General features: G+C 46.2%; 1 pseudogene; it reads right to left on the reverse strand.

Moving 5' to 3' along the window:
• LOC141155005 (cytochrome P450 2B4-like) overlaps positions 1-21,198 on the reverse strand; it is a 248,373-nt pseudogene that overhangs the window by 65,853 nt on the left and 161,322 nt on the right.

Below are 21,198 nucleotides of genomic sequence, written 5' to 3' on the forward strand. Positions count from 1 at the left end.
TGCCCCATCTTGTGCATCGCGGCCTCTTCATCCTCTGTGACTGGGGGGGACAGCAGTCACACGTTTTTGGACGCAGACCTGCCACCTCTTTACCCGCAACAGCCAGTGTCATTGGCAGGTCATCAGTTCATTTTGAAGTGGAAACACCTGCTGGTGTTAAGCGCTCTCCGACATCGAGAGCACCACCTTTGGATCAAGGCAACATAACATGCCCGCCTGCATCTTCCTCACAGACCGGCAGTTTGCCGGGGACACCCTACTCAACACCGTCTAAGCACAACAGCCAGCCCATGGTCCCTCAGATGTGGACAAGTAAAAGACCATTTCCTCCTAGCCATGACAAAGCTAAGAGGTTGAATTTCACCATCTGCAAGCTGTTGACTACAGAAATGCTGCCTTTCCACCTGGTGGACACAGAGGATTTTCGAGACCTTATGTCCGTCGCAGTGCCCCAGTACCTGATGCCCAGTCGCCACTACTTCTCAAAGAAAGGTGTGCCTGCGCTACACCAGCATGTCACACACAACATCACCGTTTCTTTGAGAAACTCTGTGTGTGACAGGGTGCATTTCACCACAGACACTTGAACGAGTAGGCATGGACAGAGGCGTTAGATGTCGCTGACTGGGCACTGGGAAACTATGGTGACAGCAGGACAAGGGGCTGATGTCCAAGTCTTGTTATCCCCACGAGTTGTGCGTCAATCCTCTTTATCTAGAAGTTCCTCCACTGCTTCTGCCTCCTCAACCTCATCTCGGTCCTGCACCTGCACCCAAAGCCTGTCTGGTAATGCCACCCGCGTTCTAAATGCGCAGAAGTAATCCTACACACCTCCTTACTATGCTGGCAGCAGGGCTCAACACCATAAGGCGGTGTTTACTTTGAAATGTCTGGGAAATGTGAGTCACACAGCTGAGGAGTTGTGGTCAGCTCTGGAGACCGAGTTTCATGAATGGTTGTCTCCACTAAACCTGCAGCCAGGGAAGGCCGTGTGCGACAATGCTGCAAACCTGGGTGCGGCCCTTCGCTGGGGCAATGTCACACACGTGCCTTGTATGGCTCACGTGTTGAACCTGGTTGTCCAGCAATTTTTAACCCACTATCCCGCACTAGATGGCCTTCTGCAGAGGGCAAGGTCGCTGTTTGCTCACTTGCGCCGTTCGCATCCTGCAGCTCAAAGACTTACATCTCTACAGAAGTCGCTGGGCCTGCCAGTTCACCGGCTGAAAAGCGATGTGCCGACATGATGGAATTCAACTCTGCACATGTTGCAGCGACTGTGGCAGCACCGACGAGCCCTGGTGCAATACGTTATGACTAGTGTTGAGCGAGCACTAAAATGCTCGGGTGCTCGAAGCTCAGGCCGAGCAACGAGCCCAATGTTAGTCTATGGGAGACCCGAGCATTTTTGCGGCGGCACCCCCAGCAGTCTTTTAAAAGCCTAACAAGTGCCCAAAACGATAGTGACAGTGCTCAAATGACAAGGGGATAGCATAGGGATCGCCCCAGGAAGCATTTCTGACCCCCAGGTCACTGCTGTCAACAACGTGGTCAGAGGTATTAAGCCACTTTTAAAGGGCTCACAATAAAACGTTCAAAAACTAAACTGAAACTGCTTTCCTGTGAAATATGTTAAGGAAGTTACTTTCCAGGGTAAAGACTTGTGTATAAGGTAAAGTAAATAACCCCCCAAAAAATACTCCTCCACACCTTGGGCTGTGTTCACAAGTAGCAATTTTTATGCATTTTTGCACTTTTGTATTGTTTTCAACCGTGACAAATACATTCACCGGGAAATGTCATTTTCACATTTTACAAACTTACCTGGCCTTGTGCTGTGTGAAACATGCATACAGTGCTGAAAAGACATGGGAACAGCATGGGGAAGATCCCTGGAAGCATCTCTGACACCCAGGTCACTGCCTAAAAGTGTGCCCATCAGAAGTCATCCTTGCCGCATCAGAAGATGCAGACTTGCAACTATCCCCGTGCAAGTCCTTGTCCCAGGGCAGTGTTCAATTGTACCTCCCCCATTCCTTGCATTGCAAGCGCAAATATGCAGCCAACCACCCACCCACCCGAAGGCTGCAATACTATTCTGCTAGCTTGCACTTTAAATGGGGCCTTTTAGTTTGGAGGAGGCCGAAGCTGGCCACTACCTCATGGCTGCTTCGGCAGCGAGGTATCCATACCCCAGCAGCCCGGCGGCCGGGTGTCCACGCTCGGTCCCCAGCCGCCAGGGGGTGGCCGGGTGTCCATACTCGGTCCCCAGCCGCCCCGATTTCTCCTGTCACCTTCCCACACACTTCTCTTAGCCTTGCCTGCTTTAGGGCAGCATTGGACGAGCCCACCAGAGAACCAGACTCCTCCGGTGGGCCCTGGCTTCTCCATCAGGGAAGTTGAGAGTGCCAAGGTGAGGAGCATGATGATGATAATGATGATAGAAGTTAGCATCTGCTTTGTTTTCTTGGAATGCAAGCGCATGTATGTAGTAGCGGCTAGGCCTGAGTTGGTCAGCATTTTGGCGCATATCCTACCTCCTCCGAGGATTGCTGGATGTTTTCCTGCTACTATCCCAGTTCTATGACTCCCGTTAAAACAAAGCTTCAGGTGATAAATGATGGGTGAGGTGGCGGCAAAGGAGAAAGAGCAGGAGGAACAGGGATATTTCACATCAATATCAGGCCAGTGAACCACATATGTCTTGTAGGATATGTTTCTGTAACAAAAGGAGCAGTTTGGCTACACAGTTACAGGGTACACAGTGAGTGCAATGCCTACCAAAAATTTCGAGGCACTCCAATGACTCTTGGAAATGACATGGAGGTCAGAGGGCCTTAACTAAACCATTTTTTCCTTTTATAGCAACTGGGTCTCCTGTACACTGTTGGCCTAAGCAGTGAATGGAAGGCTTTCCAAAAATTATGAGGAACTGAAATGCCCCTTGAAACAGACGTGCATTACAGCGTACTAAAAACCTTCTACCCATTATTGGGGAGTGGGTCTCCCTTAGTTTTCACCTTTGCATTGATAAGCAAAAGCTGACTAAAGTTAGGAGGAAATGCAATGCCCCTTGGAAAAACTGTGGAGTTCAGAGTGGCTTAAGAAGGCGCTTTTAATGCCCCTCAGAAGAGAAGTGGAGGTCCCAGTAGCTTAACAAGACGGTTTTAATGCCCCTTGGAAAAGTGGTGGAAGTCACAGTAGCTTAAAAAGACAGTTTGAATGCCCCTTGGAAAAGTGGTGGAGGTCTCAGTAGCTTAACAAGATGCTTTTAATGCCCCTCAGAAGAGAAGTGGAGGACCCAATAGCTTAACAAGACGGTTTTAATGCCCCTTTGAAAAGTGGTGGAGGTCACAGTAGCTTAACAAGATGCTTTTAATGCCCCTTACAAGAGCCATACAGTACAGCATCTTAAAAATATTAATTCTCATTATTGGGGAGTGGGTCTCCCACAGTCTTTGCTTATGCCTTCCAAGCAAAAGCTGACAAAAATAAGGACGGAGGAACTTTCAATAATGGCAACACGGACCAGGGTCACCCTGGTGGTATAGTGGTGGTGGAGGCTGAGGATAAGGAGAAGAACATAAAACAGCCGAAATGAGGAAGCGTATACCCATGTGTGGGTGTGAAGCGGTGCTTGTGAATACACCTCCCGAAATAACACAGTGGATTTGACTTTATGTTACTCTGCTGTCATTTGGTGGTGATGAGAAGTCTGGCCCAACCCAGCCCTTGTTCATTTTCATAAGGGTCAGCTTGTCAGCATTGTCAGTTGACAGGCGAGTGTGCTTATCAGTTATACTTACCCCAGCGGCACTAAAAACACGCTCCAATAACACGCTAGCAGCAGGGCAGGCCAGGACGTCCAAGGAGTACAGAGAGAGTTCATTCCAAGTGTCCAGCTTGGATACCCAATAATTAAAAGGCACAGAGGAATCACGGAGGACGCTGGTACGGTCGGCAAGGTACTCCCTCACCATCTTTTGAAACTTTCCAGTCCTTGTGAGAGTACCCCGCGCCTCAGGGTCTGTCCGAAGGGAGGGTCTGAGAAAACTGTTCCAGTACGTTGACAGTGTTCCCCTGCCTCTGCTGAATTGGAGTAGCGTCTCTCTCGCATGTACGCCTTGGTTGGGCAACGAACTGTGGCCTCTGCCGCTAGCGTGTTCAGATGGGAATTTTTTTTTTTTAACAGTTCTGCAGCAAGTGCCTTCTGGTACTGCCCCATTTTTGTAGACCTCTCCACCTCAGGAATAAGAGTGAAAGTTCTCCTTGTAGCGGGGGTCTAAAAGTGTCAACCAGTAATGACGGTCACCCAACATTTTGACAACGCGAGGGTCACGGTTAAGGCAGCGTAACAAAATCAGTCATGCGTGCCAGACTGGTAACGGGCAAGACTTCTGTGTCCTCACCAAGATGATGACTGACCATGCTCTCCTCCTCCTCCTCCCCCCTGTCCTCAGGCCACCCACGCTTAACCAACGGTATGACAGTTGTACAGGTACTACCGTCTACAGCGCATGATACAAGCTCCTGTTCTTCCTCTTCCTCCTCCTCCTCCTTTCCCTCATTGTCCCTCAATGCACGTTGGGAAGAGATGAGGCTGGGCTGTGTGTAATCGACCGTTACGGCTTCTTGATCCATCTCATCATACTCTGGTGGCAATGTCTCCTCTTTAATTCTCTGCAGAGAGCATTGCAAAAGACAGACAAGTGGAATGCTGACGCTAATGATGGCGTCCTCACCACTCACCATCTTGGTGCACTCCTCAAAGTTTGTCAGGATGATACATATGTCAGACATCCATGTCCACTCCTGAGGTCTTATGTGTGGAGTCTGACCTGAATATCGACGGCCTTGTTGCAGCTGGTACTCCACAACTGCTCTCTTCTGCTCACAAATCCTTTGCAACATGTGGAGGGTAGAGTTCCAAAGTGTGGGGAGATCACACACCAGTCGTTGTGACGGAAGCTGCAAACACTGCTGCAACACAGCAAGGGCGGCGGAAGCTGTTGCTGACTTGCGAAAATTAGCTGACAGGCGGCGTACTTTGGCGAGCAGATCTGGCACAATTTAAGAAACCACTGAACCACGAGGTTAAGCAAATGAGCCAGGCATGGTACTTGTATGATCTCGCCTCAGAGCCGCCACCAGGTTACGGCCATTGTCACACACGACCAAGCCGGGATGTAGGTTCAGCGGTCTCAGCCACAGATCTGCCTGCTCTTTCACAGCTGTCCACAACTCACAAGCAGTGTGAGGTTTATCACCTAAGCTTATGAGTTTCTGCACAGCCTGTTGCCGCTTGGCGGAGGCAGTACTGCAGTGCTTCCAGCTTTTAACTGATGTGGTGATATCTGAGATGGAGGCTGAACATGAGGAGGAGGAGGAAGATGATGCGCAGGAGCTGTACACTGTGGGGGCAACTCTGACTGACATAGGGCCCGCAATCCTCGGTGTGGGGAGGATGTGTTCCACCCCAAGGTCCGACTGGGTCCCGGCTTCCACTATGTTTACCCAGTGTGCCGTCAGGGAGATGTACCGTCCCTGGCCACAAGCACTTGTACACGTGTCCGTTGTCAGGTGGACTCTCCCAGTAACTGCGTTGTTGAAGGCACGGCAGATTATTTGGGACACGTGCTTGTGTAGTGCGGGATGGCACACCGGGCAAAATAGTGTTGGCTGGGTACAGAGTACCGAGGGACGGCCACTGCCATAAGGTTGCGGAAGGATTCCATCTCCACCAGCCTAAAAGGCAGCATTTCCAACGCAAGCAGTAGTGAAATGTGCGAATTTAGGACTGTGGCCTGTGGGGCGTTGGCTGCGAATTTCCGCTTCGTTCAAAGGTCTGGGATATGGACAATTGAAAGCTGCGGTGGGACGTGGACATGGACGTTGATGCTGTTTCTTGAGAAACTGCCAGAACAAGTGAAGACTGAGAGGAGGGGGCATCTTTGCATGCAGTATGGACAGGGGATTGCCTTGCACATGCAACAGGGAGTTCTATTGCACGCACAACAGTGGAAGTAGAAGTGGTGACACCCGCTGACACTGGTCGTGGACACTGGGGTTCACCCCACAAAGTCGGGTGCTTTGCTGACATGTGCCTGATCATGCTGGTGGTGGTCAGGCTGGTAGTTTTGTCACCCCTGCTGATGCTGGCATGGCAGGTGGTACAAATGGCCTTTTTGGGGTTATCAGCAGAGTCTTTAAAAAAATTCCAGACTCTCGAAGACCTACAGGTTTTACTGGCAACGTCCCTCGTGTTGGTGTTACGGGAAACTGTTGCCCGCATTCTGTGTGCGGCCTCCACACTGCTTCTTCCTGCCTGTTGGGGTACTCTGCCTCCCTCACCCTGTGTGCTGCTGGCCTTGCTCTGCATGTCCTCCTGCCACGTTGGGTCAGTTACTAGATCATCCACCACCTCCTCCTCTTCCACTTGCGCACCACGAACCTCCTCCTCACTTCGTGGCAATTGTGTCTCTTCATTGTCCACCTCTTGTGACAAATTGCCAGCGTCGACTTCCTGTGGCCGTGGCTGTTCAAATATTTGAGCATCGCTACATGGGATCTCCTCTTCCACCACTTCAGAGTGTGAAAGTGTGTGATCAGTTGCTTTCTGACGACACTCGGCATGGTGGGAGGAAGGAGCATCAGGGAGAGGAGGAGTATGTGGTCGAGACTCATGGCTACTAAGAGTTGACCGTGTGGAAGACAGATCGGAGGTGGTGGTGCCCAGGTAACTGTAAGTAAGTATTATCTGCTATCCAATTAATAACCTGTTCACACTGATCAGTTTGCAATACTCGTGTTGTTCTGTGCTTCCCTAGTAATTCGGTCAAGAAGTGGGAGCGAGAGGATGTGGCTGTTGGTTGTGGAACATTTTCACCTTGGCCACGGCCCCGTCCTCTGCATGCACCATCACCAGAACGTCCAGTTCCACGTCCCTTGTCACGCGCCTTGCCCATTGTAAAGGAAGTGAAATAGCTTACACTCGCACTATCAATGGAAAAAGGGTAATAAAAAGTAGATTAGAACCGTGGAAGAGGAAAACCACAGTTCTATTTCTCTGGCCTACGCCCGACTCTTTTAAACAATCTGAACAATCAGGGAGAAACTATTACTGTTTTTCTTTACGGAAAAAATACCAAAACCTGAATAATAGAGATTTTTTTACCGTGGAATGGCAAAACCACAGTTATTGTTTACTGGGGTATACCAGACAATTTTAAATAGATATATTTGCGGCTGAACAGTGAGCAACACACTCAAACTGTTTTGTTTTTGTTTGTTTTTTAGGTAAAAACGGCCCAAAAGTGGATAATACAGAAGTTTGAACCGTGGAACTGCAAAACCACACTTCTATTTCTCGGGCCTACACCAGACTATTTTCAACAGATATATTTGTGTCTGAAAAATCAGAAACACACTTTTTTTTGGGGGGGGGGGCTGGGGGGGGTGTTAACACCAAAAGGTTAATAAGACGGGTATTTGTATAGTGTGAAGGAGGAAAAAAAAAAAGGATTTCAGCATCAGGAATTTCAGCATCAGGAGCACACAGGACAGTAATGCAGCATTTGCTGGTATAACCACTGCGTCTCCTATACAGCCTGCCTGTCTGCCTGATATCTGGAATGGATATTAGTCCTGAGAAGGACTGTTTGTTTGATCTGGCAGCCTTTACAGACCCTACACTAACTATTTTGCAGTATATCTCTCTCCCTAAATCAGCAGCGCTGTCCCTGCACTGTCTGATCCCAGCCGTTTGTGTCCAAGATGGCGGCACCCGGTTTTAAATACTCGAGGTGACGCTGTGCGGCCAGCCAATCAATGTAATGCCCACAACCAACATGGCTGCGGCATTACAGTGACTGGCTGGCAATCCCTGCATGTTCATTGGCTCTGTGAAGAGCGCCAAACAAGCATGGCAGAGACCAGAGTTCCCGCCCGAGTAACCCGGAAAAGCTCGGTGCTCGCCGAACATCCCGAGTAGCGTGATGCTCGAGCGAGTACCGAGCAGTGTCGAGCATGTTCGCTCAACACTAGTTATAATGTATAGCCTGTGCCAGCGAGATCCAGAGGTGGGACAAATCACGCTGCAGGAGTGGTCTCAGATCATGGACCTATGCACCCTTCTGAACTGTTTTGAAATGGTGACGAAGATGTTTAGTGCTGACGATGCCATTATCAACATGACTATTCCGGTGATTTAAATGCTGGAGCACATGTTAAACAGAATTCGGAGTCAGGTGGTGGGCCAAGGTCCAGACGGTCGGCAGCACCAAGGCGGCAGACATAGGAGGATGGGGGAGAGGGATTAACGAGGGTGCATGGTAGCAGCCAAACTGTTGAGGAAGGTGCAGGAGCCAAGGAAGAAGTGGAGGACGAACTGGCGATGGGCATGGAAGACTCATCAGATGAGGGAGACCTTGATCACATTTCTGTTGTGCGAGGTTGGGGGGAGAGGGCAGAGGAAGCAAGCATGATTCTTACCTCGCCACCAACACAACAAGGACTTGGTCCTCCTGGATGCACAAGACACATGAGTACCTTCTTGCTGCACTACCTGCAACATGACCCTCGGATTGTCAGAATTCGAAGAAATCCCGACTACTTGGTTGCCACACTCTTAGATCCCCGGTACAAAAGTAAATTTGCCAAAATAATTCCTGCCATAGAAAGGGATTCACACATGCAGGAGTATCAGCAGAGGCTGTTGCAAAATCTTACATCTGCTTTTCCACAAAACACCAGTGGTGCACGTAGTGAATCTCACAGTTCTAACTTGCCAACCGCGGGACTGTCGAGTCTTCATCACTCAAACCGTAACAGTACCACCGTATCTGCTGGTAACAGCAATTTTGTGGAATTGTTTCAACAATTTTTTAGACCATCCTTTGCAAGGCCACAGGACACAAGAAGTCTGACACATAGTCAACGCCTAGGGAGGATGGTACAGGATTATCTCCAAGTGAACATCGAAGCCATGACTATCACTGGACCCTTGCTCATTTTGGGCTTCCAATCTGGAAAAATGGCCTGAGCTCGCCACGCACGCCTTTAAGATCTTGTCGCGCCCCGCAGCCAGCGTTCTCTCTGAATGTGTGTTCAGCGCTGCTGGTGGTGTGCTGACAGATAAGCGCACGCGGCTGTCCACTGAGAATGTAGACAGACTCACGTTCATAAAGATTTACAAATCATTGATCCGCAAGGGCTTTTCTACCCCTGTGTCATCCTGGGGAGACTAAAAGCTTGAGGATTTTGGAAAATCACCTCACTAACCATTTTAAGCAACTCTGGGACAATTGATGCCACTTAAGTGGTGTCTGTGCCACAATTTTTGGAAAAAATGGAGACTCTTTTTGGAGTCCCCTTGCTGTGTTTTACATGACGTTGGCATCATCAATTCCAGGTGGGTCGGGTCGCTCCCCTCCCCTTTAACCGTAAGAAACTACATACACTATGGCTTGGGGTAACATAGATGGTTGAGTCTCCAGACCTGTTTACTTATACTATAGCCTGGGAATCAGAAGTCTGCTCCAAAGCTTCAGTGTCTGCTAGTCAGAGTAGTAGCCCAGCTGTGAAGTAAGCTACACCGCTTGTGTATCTAATAACAATTTTTAACTGCATTTAGCCCAGGCAATACTTTGGGCCTAGTAGCAGTGTCTGCTAGTCAGCGGAGTAGCCCAGCTGTTTAGCAAGCTATACCGCCTGTAGATCTAATTACGAAGTTTTAACTACATCTAGCCCAGGCAATACTTTGGGCCTAGTAGCAGTGTCTACTAGTCAGCGGAGTAGCCCAGCTGTTAAGCAAGCTACACCACCTGTGCTTTGGATACTTAATTTTTTCAAAGGAAAAGAGCATTGGGGAGGCGCCCCAAGGCAAAGGGGCTGGGACTGGCGGTAGCACGCCTTGCGGTGGACCACCAAGCTCGATCCTTATAAAAGCTTTTAAACTGGAGCAGCTTGAGTGGACGCTACTGGAGCTGGAATTACCACGGCTGCTGGCACCAGACTTGCCCTCCAATAGATCCTTGTAAAAGGATTTAAAGTGTACGCATTCAAATTACAGAGCCAATTTAAATTACAGAGCTTAGACCTGCCTCCACTGCGGGGGGTCTCGACCCACCAGCGGACAGGTACCAGTATTGGGAGAGGGGGGCTGGACGTCAGGGTCCACCGCGGTTCTGGCACAAACCCGGCGACACGGAGGACGCACGGGCAGGAACGGCCTGGCCGTGTCGGCTTCGCACTCCAGCGTAGTCCCTCTGCCCGCTCGCACCCATAACCTCAAAGGGATGCGCAAGTGGCTTTTCTTCCCAGGGCTGTTCCCCGCTCAGCAGGAATGTGGGGGAGCTCAGGTCGGCCTTCCACCGTACTCCCTTACCTCCCTCGCCCTCTCTCCTTCTTCTGTTCTTCATCTATCCCCTCGGCTCTGTGGTGTCCGCTCTCCCTCCAGCTCTCTCCTTCTCACAGGTGGACTACCACGTGTATTCACACTGTGGCGAATCTTTTGGGCCCAGGCATAGCAAGTCATCGAGGTAATGGATAATATGTGCCCCCTTAGAAACGTCCATGATGACCCATTCGAGGAAGCAACTAAACGCCTCAAATAGTGAGCAGGATATGGAGCAACCCATGGGCAAACAGAAATCTATATAGTATGCTCCTTCCCAGAAGCAGCCCAATAGGCGGACACTATTCAGAGGCACAGGTAGTAAGTAAACGGAACACCCCCTCAATGTCTGTTTTGGCCATTAGGGTGCCCCTTCCCAACTTCTTGACCCGACTGATAGCCTTGTCAAAGAAGGTACAGTATATACTGTACTTGGTTCTGCATCGATGTTGTCGTTTACTGACCTGCCCCTTGGATATAACAAATAGAGATGAGCGGTGTTCGACTCGAACTGTTCGCCAATCTCAAATTCGAGCTGTTCTGGGCAGTGTTCAAGTCGTTCGGCGAACGCAAACGATTTGAAAAAAATTCGGCTGTTCGAGGTTATGTTCGATAACTGTTCGTGCACCAAAATCATAACTGGATTTTTTCTCAGTAATGCTGAAAATTAATGTTAATACGCAGTTTGAGTGTACAGCGGGGCGGGGGGAGGGGCAGGGGATGGATCCAGCAGAATTAATGAAGATCTCCATTTTTTTTTCTCTTTCCCGCATTTACAGTGGGGAGGTGCAGTCTGTCAGCCTATCAGCAGCGCACACACGGAGCGAACTGCTTTTTTTCACACAAGCAAGGTCATGTGTCATTGGCAGTGTATGTCACATGTCCTTGCCCTATAAGACCCAGCCATTTTCCCCATCGCCACCATTTTCTAACTGCTGCAGCTGCGTGTTAGACGGCACCGCTGTTGCTGTGTGCACTATACCTTGTTAATTTCAAGCCAATTTTACCACAAATCTACAGATAGCTTGGGAGTAGGGAAGAGTTGTGATTGCAGTCCTTTTGAGGACCAGGTTACATCATTTCCTACGACTTTTATCAGGCAGGTCTGTGCTCTTAAATAGATAGGTTGGAAGTAAAGACTAATTGTAATTGCAGTCCTTTTCAGGGCTAGGTTACATCATTTCCTATCACTTTTTGCCAGGCAGATCTGTGCCTGTGCTGTGCAAGTTTTTTTCACAGCATTTGGCTAAATCTAGCAAAGCAAATCCTTTTTGTCCTCTTGCAGTGTGTGTTAGTCAGTGGAGAAGCCTATCTGTGTTGCAAGCTACACCACCTGTGTATAGAACACAATTTTTTTTACTGCACCTAGTGAAGTAAAAGCTTTTGGGCATAGCATCATTCTATTAGTCCATCTATACTAACCTCCACCAGGTTGCAAATTCAATATAATTTTTATTTGCATCTAACGCAGCCAATACTTTTGGGCTAATACCACAGTTTGGACACTCAGCACTGCTCGGTTCCCATCCATTGTTTTTTGAGAGATGCACGCATGCAGGAGTATCAGCAGGGACTGTTGCAGAATCTTACATGTGCTTTTCCCCAAAACACAAGTGGTGCACGTAGTAAATCTCACAGTTCCAACTTGCCAACCGTGGGACCGTCGAGTGTTCAGCACTCAAAACGTAACAGAAACACAGTATCTGCTGGTAACATCAATTTTGCGGAATAATTTCACCACTTTTTTAGCCCATCCTTTGCAAGGCCACAGGAGACAAGAAGTCTGACACATAGTCAACGCCTAGAGACGATGGTACAGGAGTATCTCCAAGTAAACATTGAAGCCATGACTGTGTCACTGGACCCTTGCTCTTTTTGGGCTTCCAATCTGGATAAATGGCCGGAGCTCGCCACTTACGCCTTGGAGATCTTGTTATGCCCCGCAGCCAGCGTTCTGTCTGAACGTGTGTTCAGCGCTGCTGGTGGTGTGCTGACAGATAAGCGCACGCTGCTCACCACTGATAATGTAGACAGACTCACGTTCATAAAGATGAACAAATCATGGATCCGAAATGACTTTTCTACCCCTGTGTCATCCTGGGGAGAGTAAAAGCTTGATGATTAGTTAAAATCACCTCGCCAACCATTTTAAGCTTTCAAATTACTAATCATGTTTATCTGTATCTTGGCTGGAAAATAATTTGGGCTTTGTAGCAGTTTGCAGTACTGATTCTATTAGGCCATCTATACTAAGCTCCACCAGCTTTCAAATGAATAATTTTTAGCTGCATCTAGCCCGGAAAATAATTTTGGTGCTCCTAGATGCGCAAGACACATGAGTGCCTTCTTGCTGCACTACCTGCAACATGACCCTCAGATTGTCAGAATTCGAAATATTCCTGACTATTGGGTTGCCACACTCTTAGATCCCCCACACTCTTCGATCAACCTTTTCATTTTAATAAAGAACAAAAAAATGGTCATTTTTGAAATTATAAGCATTAGCAGGTTATTAGAAACTGAAATCAAACAGTTTTCAACTCAAAACTTTATTCTAGGTGATGTTACATTTGCACATAGGACCCCTTTTTCGAAAGGAGCTTCTGAACTCTCTCGTCCATTGAATTTGTCAGGTTTTGGATGGTTTCTGCTTCAATTGTTTTGCATGAGGACAGAATACCCTCCCAGAGCTGTTGCTTAGATGTGAACTGCCTCCCGCCATCATAGACACTCCTTTTGATGATGCTCCAGAGGTTCTGAATGGGGTTGAGGTCAGGGGAGCATGGAGGTCACACCATAAGTTTGTCCCCTTTTATGCCCATATCAGCCAGAGATGCAGATGTGTTATGTGCAGCATGAGACGGTGCATTATCATGCATGAAAATGATCTTGCTGCGGAATACACTTTTCTTCTTCTTGAACCATGGCAGGAAGTGCTGTTTGAGAAACTCCACATACATTATGGAGTTCATCCTTACCCCTTCAGGGATCCTAAAGGGGCCGACAATCTCTCTCCCCATGATTCCAGCCCAAAACATTACTCCACCTCCTCCTTGTTGGCGCCGTAGCCGTGTTTGCATGGGGTGTCCATCAACCAGCCATCCTCCACTCCATCCATCTGGACCATCGAGCGTTGCACGGCACTCATCGGTGAACAAAACAGTTTTGAAGTCAGTCTTCATGTATTGTTTGGCCCACTGGAGCCGTTTCTGCTTGTGTGCAGTGGATAGAGGAGGTCGATAGGATGGCTTATGCACAGCTGCAAACCTCTGAAGGACTCTGCATCTTGTTGCTCGGGGGACGTTGGAGGCACCAGCAGCTTCAAAAACTTGTCTGCTATTATGACAAGGCTTTTTTGCCACTGTGCTTTTAAACCTGACATAATTGCCTGTAGGAAAGAGTCCTCAATTTTCCCTTATCAGCATGCACACGTGTGTACTGTGAATCAGCTACATACTTCTTGATTGTGCGATGATCAGGATGAAGTGTCTTGGCAATGTTGATTGTAGTCATGGCTTGACCTAAACACTCCACAATTTGTTGCTTCTCAGCAGCCGACACATCCTTTTTCTTTACCATTTTGGCAGAAAATGTAGGCTGCTTAATAATGTGGGACAGCCTTCTTAAGTAGTCTTGCCTTTCATTGGACACACCTGCCAAACTAATTAGCACAGGTGTCTGCAATTGCTTACATTGATATAAAGAGCCCTGACACACATCACCATCAATGAGTTTAACTGACAAACAAATTCTTCCCCTATCACTCCTAAACACTTTTGGCATAATAATTTGGAACACAGTGTACATGTGCTTTTCCACAAAACACCAGTGGTTCACGTAGTGAATCTTACAGTTCTAACTTGCCAACCGTGGTCTGTAAGGAGTTGTTCAATAAAGGGCCCAGAATTAAGATAACATAGATGGGAGAGGTCTCTATGAATAAGAATTCCTAAGTATTTGATACCCTGTGAGGGCCAGGCAAAGGGAAAGTTGGACTGGATGGAATCCTGTATGGATTTGGGGAGGGAGACATCAAGGGCCTCAGACTTCGCTGCATTGATTTTAAAATTTGACCATGTAACAAAGTGATCTACACTGTGTTCCAAATTATTATGCAAGTAATATTTTCTCAGATTTTCCCAAATTACCTATATGAATTGCAGTCATTTTAATTTTCCAGTCAAATAACTATTAGAGTACAATTGAAAGGTTTTTGTACATACTGCCTATGATAATAGTATATTTTTCAAAAAATAAAAAACTCAAACTGCACTCAAAATGCATGTTCCAAATTATTATGCACAGCAGAGTTTTCAACCTTTTCATTTTAATAAAGAACAAAACAATGGTCATTTTTGAAATTATAAGCATTAGCAGGTTATTAGAAACTGAAATCAAACAGTTTTCAACTCAAAACTTTATTCTAGGTTATGTTACATTTGCACATAGGACCCCTTGTTCGAAAGAAGCTTCTGAACTTTCTCGTCCATTGAATTTGTCAGGTTTTGGATGGTTTCTGCTTTAATTGTTTTGCATGAGGACAGAATACCCTCCCAGAGCTGTTGCTTAGATGTGAACTGCCTCCCGCCTTCATAGACACTCCTTTTGATGATGCTCCAGAGGTTCTCAATGGGGTTGAGGTCAGGGGAGCATGGGTGCCACACCATAAGTTTGTCCCCTTTTATGTCCATAGCCGCCAGAGTTGCAGAGGTGTTATGTGCAGCATGAGACGGGGCATTATCATGCATGAAATGATCTCGATGGTCCAGATGGATGGAGTGGAGGAAGGCTGGTTGATGGACACCACATGCAAACACGGCTACGGCGCTAAAAAGGAGGAGGTGGAGTAATGTTTTGGGCTGGAATCATGGGGAGAGAGATTGTCGGTCCTTTTAGGATCCCTGAAGGGGTAAAGATGAAGTCCATAATGTATGTTGAGTTTCTCAAACAGCACTTCCTTCCATGGTTCAAGAAGAAGAACCGTGCATTCTGCAGCAAGATCATTTCATGCATGATAATGCCCCGTCTCATGCTGCACATAACACATCTGCATCTCTGGCTGATAAGGGCATAAAAGGGGACAAACTTATGGTGTGACCCCCATGCTCCCCTGACCTCAACCCCATTGAGAACCTCTGGAGCATCATCAAAAGTAGAGTCTATGATGGCAGGAGGCAGTTCACATCTAAGCAACAGCTCTGGGGGGGTGTTCTGTCCCTCATGCAAAACAATTGAAGCAGAAACCATCCAAAACCTGACAAATTCAATGGACGAGAGAGTTCAGAAGCTCCTTTCGAACAAGGGTTCCTATGTGCAAATGTAACATCACCTAGAATAAAGTTTTGAGTTGAAAACTGTTTGATTTCAGTTTCTAATAACCTGCTAATGCTTATAATTTCAAAAATGACCATTTTTTTGTTCTTTATTAAAATGAAAAGGTTGAAAACTCTGCTGTGCATAATAATTTGGAACATGCATTTTGAGTGCAGTTTGAGTTTTTTATTTTTTGAAAAATATACTATCATAGGCAGTTTGTACAAAAACCTTTCAATTGTACTCTAATAGTTATTTGACTGGAAAATTACAATGACTGCAATTCATATAGGTAATTTGGGAAAATCTGAGAAAATACTATTTGCAGAATAATTTGGAACACAGTGTATTTCAGCCATAACAGCAGGGATGGATATATGTGATATATACTAGGACATCATCAGCAAATGCAGAGCACTTGTACTCGGTGCCTCCCACCTCAATCCACCTAATATTGGGGTTATGGCGAATTGATGAGAGCAGGTGCTCCGTCACTAGGAGGTATAAGAGAGGGGACAGAGGACATCCCTGCCTTGTCCCATTGGTGATTATGAAAGGTGATGAAAATGTTACATTTATCTTCAGCCTAGGTGACGTATTGCGATACAGGGCCGTGATTTTGGCTATAAAAGGGTCCCCTAGACCCCTACCCCAAGCTTTTTAAGAGAATAATATATGGCGTGCCAGGAGACTCTATGGAATGCTTTCTCAGCATCCAACGAGAGTATCTAGTTACAAATTTTTAACTGCATCTAGACCAGGAAATACTTTGTGCCTAGTAGCAGTGTCTGCTAGTCAGCGGATTATCCCAGCTGTTAAGCAAGCTACACCACCTGTAGTTTGGACACTTAATTTTTTCAAAGGAAATGGTTTGGGCCCCCGGGACACTCAGTGAAGAGCATTGGGGAGGCACCCCAAGGCATGGGGGCTGGGACTGGCGATAGGACGCCTTGCGGTGGACCGCCGAGCTCGATCCTTATAAAAGCTTTTTAACTGCAGCAGCTTTAGTGGACGCTACTGGAGCTGGAATTACGCGGCTGCTGGCATGAGACTTGCCCTCCAATAGATCCTTGTAAATGGATTTAAAGTGTACTCATTCAAATTAGAGAGACAATTTAAATTAAAAAGATTAGACCTGCCTCCACCGCAGGGGGGCTCGCTCGACCCACCAGTGGACAGGCACCAGTATTGGGAGAGGGGGGCTGGCCATCACGGTCCACCACAGCTCTGGCACAAACCCGGCGATACGGAGGTCGCACGGGCAGGAACGGACTGGCCGTGTCGGCTTCGCACTTTTTTGGTTTTAGAAGGGCATGACATGCCTATATCTGTGTCTCCCTCTCGTTTTACTCCTCCACCTCTTTTCTTTTCGCATGACTATATGTACTTGTCACTTTTCCATGTGTTAGTTATGTCTTCTGAGCAGTTTGTCAGCTTTTGGACACCTTTGAAGGTGTTTTCTATGTGTTTCTATGTGTTTTTGTTTGCCTGCCATTGGTTTTAACGTTGTTCGAAGGTGTTCGACGAACAGTTCAGCGAACATACGGGTGTTCGACGAACCAAACCGAACTCGAACACTACGGGGGTGGCTCAACACTAATGACAAATGGTGGATTAGTCCGAATGTATTGGGTTCTGTTTTTGGCATGACTCCCAACGGGGATACCACTACGTCTTGTAAGGAAAGTGTTCTGAATGGAACCGCCATTCTACCTAAAGATATTTCTTTTTTTTTATTTTCTTGTCACGACGTCTGGGTGTTGGTAGGCTGATTTTAGATTTTTACTCCAGCCTTTCTTGATTTTAGAAGGGCATGACATGCCTATATCTGTGTCTCCTCCTCCTTTTACTCCTCCACCTCTTTTCTTTTCGCATGACTATATGTACTTGTCACTTTTCCATGTGTTAGTTGTGTTTTTTGAGCAGTTTGTCAGCTTTTGGACACCTTTGAAGATGTTTTCTATGTGTTTCTATGTGTTTTTGTTTGCCTGCCATTGGTTTTAACGGTGTTTGACGAACATGCCGGTGTTCGACGAACCGAACCAAATCCGAACACTACGGGGGCGGCTCAACACTAGTGTCCAGTCAGTTGTATGCCCAGGGTTACTGCTCCAGGTTGCTTACCCCCATAGAGAAAGGTTTTACTCCGTGCATGAAGCACTTACTGGGCGTGCACTGGACGATGAATCAAGTAAGACACATAGTGGGATTTGCTCTGTTAATTCTGCAAACCCACATATTACTCTAAAAACTCTGTTGAAAGGAAAAGCCTTGGGGGTAAATTTACAGAGAATGGATCATTGACTTTGAGACCAGAGACTTAAAAGTTGAAGTGGGTGAAAAATATAATTTAGCCCAGATGATGCAGTACAAAGGAAAATGTCACGATTGTCAAGTTGAACAGGCTAATATCACTCCCTCCCCCTTCTGAGCAGACTTTTAGTAGGGCGTCTGTTCTGCTTATATCGATGGAGCTTGATATTGGTATAATGTATGCTACACCACAGTTTTTGCTGTATGGTTTCCCGATAAACAGTTGTTGCTGCAGTACAGACTCCCAGGTCACTTTTCTGCCCAGAGAGATGAATTAAAAGAAGCTCTAGAAGCTATTCTAGCGTTCACTGGAACCTATGAATATTTTCAGTGACAGTGCCTATGATGTTTCCTCCCTCACTTTTGTATCTAAATGTTTCAACCCTGAGGAGAATAGTTGATTCACAGAATAAGCCCTTACAACATGCAGAGATTCTCAGACAAATTGTGCAGTGGGGCAAAGAGTTCCCAAATTTATGTTCCTTTTGTAAAATCAAAGATCACCAAAAACTAACTCGTGACCCCCACATCCTTGGCAATGCATATGTAGATCATGCAGCCAAGGAATCCGCCCTTACAGGGGAGGAAAAAAAACCTCATTAAGTGATCGCTGCTGTTACTAAAAAGCCTCAAGAGACCCCCCTTGTTTTTTCTCCTTGTCAGGACCTCATAAAAGCACAGGAGAAGGATGGAGACCCATCCTTGTTTTATTCCCTCGAGTCTTTGTCCATGGAAAAAGAGGAGTCTCTGTACTACAAAAGGGTTAATGACAAGCTTGTGCCTTACATACCCACGACAATGATCAAGCCCCTGATTAAATGTAATCATTCAGTTTTTGCTCACCCGGGACCCAAGGCTTTACTAGAGCTTGTATAACACAAAATATGGCATCCCTACCTGAGAGCTTTGTGTCATGAGATACATGATGAATGCCTTATTTGTTTACAGAATAATCCCAAAGGAAAAGGCGAGCCCCATCTCTGGAGAATTCAAGTAGCCGAGGGTCCCTGGCAGTCTATTCAAATTGATTTTATTAGTCCCTTCCCTCCAGGAGGTTTTAAATATGCCCTTGTGTTAGTCAACGTATTTTCTAAATGGGTAGAGGCACTCCCAGCCACAACCAATACTGCCCTGACTACAGCTAGACTGGAAAAATGTCTTCTCACATTGGGGTTTCTCTAAAATAATTGAAAGTGACAATGGCCCTCACTTTGAGGGCCAGGTTATGACCCACCTTTGTGCTCTGCTGGGGATCCAGCAGCGGTTTCATGTCCCCTATTACCCGCAGTCAGCGGGAATGGTAGAGCGCATGAACAGAACCCTAAAGTCGAAAATGTTCAAAATGATTCAGGAAAAAGGCAATGATTGGGTCAATCATTTACCAGCTATTCTGTTAGCCATCCGTGCTGTGGCATCCAAGACCCGCATTTCTCCATTTGAATTAATGACTGGGAGACAGATGCCTGTTCAGTTGCCAAGTGATATTTATACTTCCTAGTCCTGAGCAAGCTGTAGTGCAGAGGGATCAGTGATTACAACAAATACAACAACACATTAAGCACCTTCAGCAGTATGCTGCTTTTCAGATGGCAAAGAATTGTGCAGAGCCTACTGAAAAATCCTATGAGTCTAAATCTGTTAAAGAAGCTCAGGTGATGATTAAGAATTTCAGAAAAACAGGACCCTGGGAAGCTAGTTGGGAAGGTCCCGTTGTTGTCACTCGCCTAATTGGCCCCATGGTTTTAGGAGTGAACAGGGTTAACAAACCAAGGGACAAAGGTGTTAAAATTGGTAATATTGATCAGTGTAAACTTTTAATTAGCCTACGGAGATTTCTGGTAAGGATTGATACTCCAAATTTTTTCTCCTCAGGTCAGTCGGAGATTTTCATATTCGACTCCTGTGATCATGAACCTACCAGATGATCAGGAGAAGGTGTTTCACACTATACAGTGGGAACCTGATAGTGTGACAAGGGGATAAGACCAGGAAAATCCAGAATCCAAAGAATAAGAAAAAAAAGAGAGGACAGGGATCAAAAGACTTAACTATTAGAAGACTTATTATCTTGGGACTAATACTGTAATGACTTTGTATTTTTTTTTTTTTTTTAGGCATTTTTGCCACTCCAGACACAAGTTTATAAAATGATTAATTACCGTAATAATCATGTTTATAATAATTCACCTTAGCATATTACATCAGTGTAAAGTTGTACTCTGGAAAGAGTACAAGACGGGGACTTGTAAGAGAATGAGAAGTCCTAATATTCTGAACAGCCATGTTAAACCTAGCAGCCATCTTGTTCAAAAGTTTGGGAACTGAGTTTTGCAGCTAATGAGATGCATGTCCTACACATGTCCTAGTCAGAATGGAGCCATAAAATGATGCCAGTGGCATTAGCCAGTATGGTTAGTATAGACAAAGGTTAATAGCAGCAGCTTCAGGTCAATGTGAGTAAATAAGTGGTGTTATAGGGTAGTAAATAATCTTATTATAATTGTGGTAAAGAAATTAGGACAATATAGTTGTCAATATGTCATTTCTTAAGTAAGGAAATGGGGATTTATGGAATTAATGAAGTTTGGTAAAAATACTAATGAATATTGTCATACTGCATTTTAGAACAACAATGTGATAATGCAACATCATGTATACGATTTTGCCGCAATATTTAGTTTCTTTCTTTAAGCCATGCATAAAAAGGCTCTGATACTGTTGTTCGGGGCCATTCTATCGCCATTCTATCACCAGTCTACAGGCAGTCCATCACCAAGGCCACACCATCGCCAGACCGAAGCCACACCATGCCCAGACCATCTCCAGATATCTCAATGCTGTTTTGCTTATCTAGACATCTGCGTGTGTCAAGTGTATTTTCCCTGCCTGCATTCTGGACTGTTCTGCTGCATACCTCTGAATAAACTTTATTCTCTGCTTTGAAGAATTATCTACACTGTTTTCCAGGATCATCCAGCTCTTATTAAGGACTTTCTTACATAATCCAGTACATTAAATGAGTGAAGGGGACAGTAGTATGGTAGCTGAAGTGGGTGAGAAACGTGCTAGGGACTTAAAATTAAAATATAGAATTTGTCTGGTATTTTATATCAATTTAGAGGTATAAATACATTGTGAAAAATTTTTAATAAGCCACTTGCATTCTTGCAGTGATCAGC

The sequence above is a fragment of the Phyllobates terribilis genome, unplaced genomic scaffold, assembly GCF_046119375.1.
Source record: "Phyllobates terribilis strain yellow unplaced genomic scaffold, ASM4611937v1 Scaffold_7__3_contigs__length_470593459, whole genome shotgun sequence".
NCBI lineage: Eukaryota > Metazoa > Chordata > Amphibia > Anura > Dendrobatidae > Phyllobates > Phyllobates terribilis.